The following is a 12,101-nucleotide window of genomic DNA, read 5'->3' on the forward strand; positions in this document are numbered from 1 at the left end:
CACCCACACTCACACCCACAGCCACACTCACACCCACACCCACAGCCACTCCCACACCCACACTCACACCCTCAACCACACCCAAACCCAAGCATACACTCACACCCACACCCACGCACACACACACACACTCACGCTCATACCTGCTCTCACACCCACACCCACACTCACACCCACAACCACACCCACTCCCACACCCACACTCACACCCACACCCAAACCCACACACTCACCCACACACACTCACACTCACACCCACACTCACACACACAATCACACCCAAACACTCACACTCACACCCACACCCACACCCTCACCAACACACACCCACACCCACACTCACACACTCACCCACACACCCAAACCCACAATCACACCCACACCTTCGCAACCTCTCAACCCAGCCTCACACCCACAAACTCACACCCGCACCGTCTCACCCACTCCCTCACACCCACTCACACTCTCACACCCTCAGCAACTGCTACACACCCGCATTCACCAGCACACTCACATTCACACCCACATACCCACACCCTCAAACACTCACATACTCACACCCTCACAGCCACAGCCACACCCACAGCCACACCCACCCAACAACACCCAGAACCACACACACACTCCCACAGTCACACCCACACTCAAACTCACACCCACACCCACACTCACACCCACACTCAAACTCCCACTCACACTCAAACCCACACACACACTCACAATCACACCCACACTCAAACTCACACTCACACTCAAACCCACACACACACTCACACTCACACCCACACTCACACCCACAATCACACCCAAACACACACCCACACCCAAACTCCAACACACACCCACACCCACACACACACACACCCACACCCACACCCATACTCACACTCACACCCACACCCACACCCACATTCACATCCACACCCACACCCACACTCACTCCCACACCCACACTCACACCCACACCCACAGACACTCACACTCACACCCCCACACACATTCAAACTCACACCCACACCCACACTCATACTCACACTCACACTCACAACCACACTCACACTCACACCCACACCCACACTCACACCCACACCCACACACACAATCAGACCCACATCCACACCCACACCCACACCCACACCCACACTCACACCCACACCCACACTCACATCCACACCCACACCCACACTCACTCCCACACCCACACTCCAACCCACAACCACGCCAAGAACCACACCCACACCCACATTCTCACACACACCCACGCCCACACAAACACCCAGACACACACTCACACTCACACCCACACCCAAACACACACCCACAAACCCACTCACACTCACACCCACATTCACACCCACACCCACACACACACTCACACCCACACCCACAACCACACTCACACCCACACTCAAACCCACACTCACACCCACACTCACTCCCACACCCACAACCACACTCACACCCACAACCAAAAACACAATCACACTCACACCCACACTCACTCCCACACCCACACTCACATCCACACACACACTCACACCCACACTCACACTCACAACCACACCCACACTCACACTGACACCCAAACCCACACCCACACACAGACCCACACACAAACTCACACTCACACCCGCACTCTCACCCACACCCACACACACCCACAGCCACACTCACATGCACACCCACACTCACCCCCACACCCAAACCCTCACCTACACCCACACACATACTCACAATCACACTCACACTCACACTCACAGACACAATCAAACCCACACAATCGCACCCACACCCACACCACCAACCACACACCCACACCCACTCTAACACCCCCACCCACACACCCAAACCCACACTCACACCCACACCCTCACAAACTCTCACTCCATTCTCACACCCACACACTCACTCCCACACCCTCACACCAACTCCCTCACACCCACTCACTATCTGACACCCTCACGAACAGCTACAATTCTGCACTCACACCAACACTCACAATCACACCAAAATACCCACACCCTCACATGCACCCACCCACACTCTCACATACTCACACCCTCACATCCACAGCCACACCCACAGCCACACCCACACACCAACACCCACAACAACACACACACACCCACACTCACACCCACACCCACACACACACTCACACCCACACCCACACTCACACCCACACCCACACTCACACCCACACTCACACTCACACTCACACTTACAACCACACTCACTCCCACACCCGCACTCACACCCACAACCACACCCAAACCCACACACACACTCACACCCACACCCATGTGCACACACACAAACTCAAGCACATACCCGCACTCACACCCACACCCACAGTCACACCCACAACCACACCCAATCGCACACCCATACTCACACCCACACCCAAACCCACACACTCACCCACACACACTCTCACACTCACACCCACACTCACACACACAATCACACCCAAACACTCACACTCACACCCACACCCACACCCTCACCAACACACACCCACACCCACACTCACACACTCACCCAAACCCACAATCACACCCACACCTTCGCAACCTCTCACCCCAGCCTCACACCCACAAGCTCACACACGCACCGTCTCACCCATTCCCTCACACCCACTCACAATCTCACACCCTCAGCAACTGCTACACACCCACACTCACAAGCACACTCACATTCACACCCACATAACCACACCCTCACACACTCACATACTCACACCCTCACAGCCACAGCCACACCCAAAGAACAACACCCAGAACCACACACACACTCCCACACCCACACCCACACTCACACCTACACCCACAGACACTCACACTCACACCCACACAAACATTCATACTCACACCCACACCCAACCTCACACCCACACACACAGACACTCAGACTCACACCCACAGTCACACTCACACCCACACACACACCCACAAACTCACTCACACTCACACCCACACGCACACACACACCGAAACCCACAGCCACACGCAACAGATGCACCACCCACACACTCACACCATCACAGCCACAGCCACACCCTCAGTCACTCACACACACCAACACCCACACCCACACACACACACTCACACCCACATCCACACACACTCACACCCACAATCACACCCACACCCACACCCACATCCACACACACTCACACCCACACTCACACCCACACCCACAACCGCAATCACACTCACACCCACACTCACACACAAACTCACACCCAGACTCACACCCACACCCACAACCACACTCACAACCACACTCACACCCACACTCACACACCCACCCACACCCACACACACACTCACACCCACATTCACTCCCACACCCAAACACACACCCACACACACACTCACACTCACACCCACACCCAAACACACACCCACAAAACCACGCACACTCACACCCACACTCACACCCACACCCACACACAAACTCACACCCACACCCAAACCACACTCAAACCCAAAACCAAAAACACAATCATACTCACAGCCACACCCACACCCACACTCACACCCGCACTCACACACTCACCCACACTCACACCCACAACCACACCCACATGCAAACCTACACTCACACCCACACCCATACCCTCACCCACATCCAAACACACACCCACAACCACACTCACACCCACACTGACACCTACACTCACACACCCACCCACACCCACACACACACTCACACCCACACCCACACCTACACTCACAACCACACCCACACTCACACTGACACCCAAACCCACACCCACACACAGACCCACACACAAACTCACACTCACACCCGCACTCTCACCCACACCCACACTCACACACACAGCCACACTCACATGCACACCCACACTCACCCCCACACCCAAACCCTCACCTACACCCACACACACACTCACAATCACACTCACACTCACACTCACAGACACAATCAAACCCACACAATCGCACCCACACCCACACCACCAACCATACACCCACACCCACTCTAACACCCCCACCCACACACCCAAACCCACACTCACACCCACACTCTCACAAACTCTCACTCCATTCTCACACCCACACACTCACTCCCACACCCTCACACCAACTCCCTCACACCCACTCACTATCTGACACCCTCACGAACAGCTACAATTCTGCACTCACACCAACACTCACACTCACACCAAAATACCCACACCCTCACATGCACCCACCCACACTCTCACATACTCACACCCTCACAGCCACAGCCACACCCACAGCCACACCCACACACCAACACCCACAACAACACACACACACCCACACTCACACCCACACCCACACACACACTCACACCCACACCCACACACACACCCACACCCACACTCACACTCACACCCACACTCACACTCACACTCACACCCACACTCACACTCACACTCACACTCACACTCACACTTACAACCACACTCACTCCCACACCCGCACTCACACCCACAACCACACCCAAACCCACACACACACTCACACCCACAACCATGTGCACACACACAAACTCAAGCACATACCCGCACTCACACCCACACCCACAGTCACACCCACAACCACACCCAATCGCACACCCATACTCCCAAACCCACACACTCACCCACACACACTCTCACACTCACACCCACACTCACACACACAATCACACCCAAACACTCACACTCACACCCACACCCACACCCTCACCAACACACACCCACACCCACACTCACACACTCACCCAAACCCACAATCACACCCACACCTTCGCAACCTCTCACCCCAGCCTCACACCCACAAACTCACACATGCACCGTCTCACCCATTCCCTCACACCCACTCACAATCTCACACCCTCAACAACTGCTACACACCCACACTCACAAGCACACTCACATTCACACCCACATAACCACACCCTCACACACTCACATACTCACACCCTCACAGCCACAGCCACACCCAAACAACAACACCCAGAACCACACACACACTCCCACACCCACACCCACACTCACACCTACACCCACAGACACTCACACTCACACCCACACACACATTCATACTCACACCCACACCCAACCTCACACCCACACACACAGACACTCAGACTCACACCCACAGTCACACTCACACCCACACACACACCCACAAACTCACTCACACTCACACCCACACGCACACACACACCGAAACCCACAGCCACACGCAACAGATGCACCACCCACACACTCACACCATCACAGCCACAGCCACACCCTCAGTCACTCACACACACCAACACCCACACCCACACACACACACTCACACCCACATCCACACACACTCACACCCACAATCACACCCACACCCACACCCACATCCACACACACTCACACCCACACTCACACCCACACCCACAACCGCAATCACACTCACACCCACACTCACACACAAACTCACATCCAGACTCACACCCACACCCACAACCACACTCACAACCACACTCACACCCACACTCACACACCCACCCACACCCACACACACACTCACACCCACACCCACATTCACTCCCACACCCAAACACACACCCACACACACACTCATACTCACACCCACACCCAAACACACACCCACAAAACCACGCACACTCACACCCACACTCACACCCACACCCACACACCATCTCACACCCACACCCAAACCACACTCAAACCCAAAACCAAAAACACAATCATACTCACAGCCACACCCACACCCACACTCACACCCACAATCACACACTCACCCACACTCACACCCACAACCACACCCACATGCACACCTACACTCACACCCACACCCATACCCTCACCCACATCCAAACACACACCCACAACCACACTCACACCCACACTGACACCCACACTCACACACCCACCGACACCCACACACACACTCACACCCACACCCACACTCACTCCCACACCCAAACACACACCCACAATCACACTCACACTCACACCCACACCCAAACACACACCCACAAAACCACTCACACTCACGCCCACACTCACACCCACACCCACACACACATTCACACCCACACCCACAACCACAATCACACCCACACTCACACCCTCACTCACACCCACACTCACTCCCACACCCACAACCACACTCACACCCCCAACCAAAAACACAATCACATTCACAGCCACACTCACTCCCACACCCACACTCACACCCACACTCACACCCGCACTCACAACCACTCCCACACCCACACTCACACTGATATCCAAACCCACACCCACACACAGACCCACACACAAACTCACACTCACACCCGCACTCACACCCACACCCACACTCACACCCACAACCACACCCACATGCACACCCACACTCACACCCACACCCATACACTCACCCACACCCACACACACACTCACAATCACACTCACAATCACACTCACAGACACAATCACACCCACACACTCACACCCACACCCCCAACCACACACCCACACCAACTCTAACACCCCCACCCACACACCCAAACCCACACTCACACCCACACTCTCGCAACCTCTCACCCCAGCCTCACACCCACACACTCACACCCACAACCTTACACCAACTCCCTCACACCCACTCACACTCTGACACCCTCACCAACAGCTACACACCTGTACTCACTCCCACACTCACACTCACACCCACATACCCACACCCTCACATGCACCCACAAACACTCTCACATACTCAGACCATCACAGCCACACCCACAGCCACACCCACACACCAACACCCACAACCGCACACACACACCCACACCCACACACACACCCACACTCACACCCACACCCACACCCACACTCACACCCACACCCACAACCACACTCACACTCACACTCACACCCACACCCACACCCACACTCACTCCCACACCCACACCCACACTCACACTCACACTCACACCCACACTCAAACCCACACCCACACCCACACACAAATCCACATCCACACCCACAACCACACCCACACCCACACTCACACCCACACCCAAACCCAAAAACACACCCACAAACACAGTCACACTCACACCCACACCCACACACACACGCACACCCACACACACACTCACACCCACATCCAAACCCACACCCTCACCCACACCCACACGCACACCCACACCCTCACAAACTCTCACTCCAGCCTTACACCCACACATTCACTCCCACACCCTCACACCAACTCCCTCACACCCACTCACAATCTGACACCCTCTCCAACAGCTACACACCTGCACACACACCCACACTCACATTAACACCCACATACCCACAGTCTCACATGGACCCACCCACACTCTCACATACTCACACCCTCAAAGCCACAGCCACACCCACAGCCACACCCACACACCAACACCCACAACAACACACATACACCCACACCCACACTCAAACTCACACCCACACCCACACCCACACACACACTCACACCCACATCCACACTCAAAGCCACACCCAGTCACACCCACACCCACACCCACTCCCACACCCACACTCACACTCCCACTCACAACCACACTAACACTCACACTCACACCCACACCCACACTCACACCCACACTCAAACTCACACTCACACTCACACCCACACACAAACACACACTCACACCCACACTCACACCCACACTCACACCCAAACACACACCCACACTCCAACACACACCCACACCCACACACAAACACACCTACACCCACACCCACACTCACACTCACACCCACACCCGCATCCACACCCACACCCACACCCACACCCACACACACACACACACACACTCACAACAACACACACACCCACATTCACAACCACACTCACACCCACATTTACACACACACTCACACCAACTCCCACACCCACACTCAATCCCACACCCACACACAAACTCACACTCAGACCCACACTCACACCCACACCCACACCCACACCCACACCCACAACCACACTCAGTCCCACACTCAGCCACTAAACCACACCCACACTCCCACACCCGCACTCACATCCACAGACTCACACCCACACAATCATACCCACACTCACACCCACACCCACACCCACAGACACTCACACTCACACCCCCACACACATTCATACTCACACCCACACCCACACTCACACCCACACACACAGACACTCAGACTCTCACCCACAGTCACACTCACACCCACACCCACACACACACCCACAAACTCACTCACACTCACATCCACACGCACACACACGCCCAAACCCACAGCCACACGCAACAGGTGCACCTACCCACACACTCACACCATCACAGCCACAGCCACACCCGCAGTCACTCACACACACCAACACACTCACCCACACACACACACTCACACCCTGATCCACACACACTCACAACCACACTCAAACCCAAACCCACACCCAATTCCACTTTCACACTCACACCCACACTCACAACATCCACACACACTCACTCCCACACTCACACTCACAATCACACCCACACTCACACCCACACCCACATCCGCACTCACACTCACACCCACACTCACACTCAAACTCACACCTACACTCACACCCACAGCCACACACACACACACCCATACTCACACCCACACTCACACACCCACACTCACACCCACACACAAACTCACACCCACACACACACCCACACTCACTCCCACACCCACACTCCAAACCACAACCACACCAAGAACCACACCCACACCCACACCCTCACCCACACCCACACCCAAACACACACCAACACACACACTCACACTCACACCCACACCCAAACACACACCCACAAACCCACTCACACTCACACCGACACTCACACCCACAACCAAGCACACACTCACACCCACACCCACAACCACACCCACACTCACACCCACACTCACTCCCACACCCACAACCAAACTCACACCCACAAACAAAAACACAATCACACCCACACCCACACACAAACTCACACTCACACCCGCACTCACACGCATACCAACACTCACACCCACAACCACACCCACATGCACACCCACATTCACACCCAGACCCATACCCTCACCCGCACCCACACTCACAACCACACCCACACCCACACTCACACAGATATCCAAACCCACACCCACACACAGACCCACACACAAACTCACACTCATTTCCGCACTCACACCCACACCCACACTCACACCCACAACCACACCCACATGCACACCCACACTCACACCCACACCCACACACTCACACCCACACCCTTACACCAACTCCCTCACACCCACTCACACTCTGAAACCCTCACCAACGGCTACACACCTGCACTCACTCCCACACTCACACTCACACCCACATACCCACACCCTCACGTGCACCCACCCACACTCTCACATACTCAGACCCTCACAGTCACATCCACACCCACAGCCACTCCCACACACCAACACCCACAACCACACACACACACCCACACTCACACCCACCCTCACACTCACACCCACACCCACAGCCACACCCACACTCACACCCACACCCACACCCACACTCACAACCACACCCACACTCACAACCACACCCACACTCACAACCACACTCACACTCACACTCACACTCACACTCACACTCACACTCACACCCACACTCACACTCACACCCACACTCAAACCCACACCCACACCCACACTCACACTCACAACCACACTCACACCCACACCCACACCCACACACAAATCCACATCCACACCCACAACCACACCCACACCCACACCCACACCCACACCCAAACCCAAAAACACACCCACAAACCCAGTCACACTCACACCCACACCCACACACACACACCCACACACACTCTCACACCCACATCCACACCCACACCCACACCCACACTTACACCCACACACACACCCACACCCACAACCAAACCCACACCCACAATCACTCCCACACCCACACTCCAACCCACAACCGCACCAAGAACCACACCCACACCCACACCCTCACCCACACTCATGCCCACACAAACACCCAGACACACACACACTCACACCCACACCCAAATACACACCCACAAACCCACTCACACTCACACCCACACTCACACCCACACCCACAAACACACTTACACCCACACCCACAACCACACTCACACTCACACTCACACCCACACTCATTCCCACACCCACAACCACACGCACACCCACAACCAAAAACACAATCACACTCACACCCACACTCACTCCCACACCCACTCTCACACCCACATTCGCACTCTCACCCACACCCTCACCCACACTCACAACCTCACCCACACTCACACTGACACCCAAACCCACACCCACACACAGACCCACACACAAACTCACACTGACACCCGCACTCACACCCACACCCACACTCACACCCACAACCACACCCACATGCACACCCACACTCACACCCACACCCATACCCTCAACCACACTCACACACACAATCACAATCACACTCACACTCACTCTCACAGACACAATAACACCCACACAATCGCACCCACACCCACACCCCCACCCACACACCCAAACCCACACTCACACCCACACCCTCACAAACTCTCACTCCAGCCTCAGACCCACACAATCACTCCCAAACCCTCACACCAACTCCCTCACACCCACCCACTCACAATCTGACACCCTCACCAACAGCTACACACCTGCACTCACACCCACACTCACACTCACACCCACATACACACACCCTCACATGCACCCACCCACACTCTCACATACTCACACCCTCACAGCCACAGCCACACCCACACACCAACACCCACAGCAACACACACACACCCACACCCACACTCACAATCACACCCACACCCACACCTACACACACACTCACAACCACACCCACACTCACACCCACAGCCACACTCACACCCACACCCACAGCCACTCCCACACCCACACTCACACTCACACCCACAACCACACCCAAACCCAAGCACACACTCACACCCACACCCAAACACACACCCACAAACCCACTCACACTCACACCGACACTCACACCCACAACCAAGCACACACTCACACCCACACCCACAACCACACCCACACTCACACCCACACTCACTCCCACACCCACAACCAAACTCACACCCACAAACAAAAACACAATCACACCCACACCCACACACAAACTCACACTCACACCCGCACTCACACGCATTCCAACACTCACACCCACAACCACACCCACATGCACACCCACATTCACACCCAGACCCATACCCTCACCCGCACCCACACTCACAACCACACCCACACCCACACTCACACAGATATCCAAACCCACACCCACACACAGACCCACACACAAACTCACACTCATTTCCGCACTCACACCCACACCCACACTCACACCCACAACCACACCCACATGCACACCCACACTCACACCCACACCCATACCCTCACCCACACCAAACACACACTCACAATCACACTCACTCACAGACACAATCACACCCACACACTCACACCCACATCCCCAACCACACACCCACACCCACTCTAACACCCCCACCCACACACCCAAATGCACACTCACACCCACACCCTCACAACCTCTCACCCCAGCCTCACACCCACACACTCACACCCACACCCTTACACCAACTCCCTCACACCCACTCACACTCTGAAACCCTCACCAACAGCTACACACCTGTAATCACTCCCACACTCACACTCACACCCACATACCCACACCCTCACATGCACCCACCCACACTCTCACATACTCAGACCCTCACAGTCACACCCACACCCACACCCACAGCCACACACACACTCACACCCACACCCACACCCACACTCACAACCACACCCACACTCACAACCACACCCACACTCACACTCACACTCACACTCACACACTCACACTCACACTCACACTCACACTCACAACCACACTCACACTCACACTCACACACACACTCACACCCACACTCACACTCACACCCACACTCAAACCCACACCCACACCCACACTCACACTCACAATCACTCCCACACCCACACCCACACCCACACCCAC

At 55.7% G+C, this 12,101-nt stretch overlaps 1 pseudogene; it reads left to right on the forward strand.

Annotated features, from left to right (window-relative positions):
* Window positions 1-844: 844 nt before the first annotated feature.
* On the forward strand, window positions 845-10,469 carry LOC121286079 (annotated as a pseudogene).
* The last annotated feature ends 1,632 nt before the right edge of the window (window positions 10,470-12,101 follow it).

This window comes from Carcharodon carcharias, chromosome 13, assembly GCF_017639515.1.
Source record: "Carcharodon carcharias isolate sCarCar2 chromosome 13, sCarCar2.pri, whole genome shotgun sequence".
Classification (NCBI taxonomy): Eukaryota; Metazoa; Chordata; class Chondrichthyes; order Lamniformes; family Lamnidae; genus Carcharodon; species Carcharodon carcharias.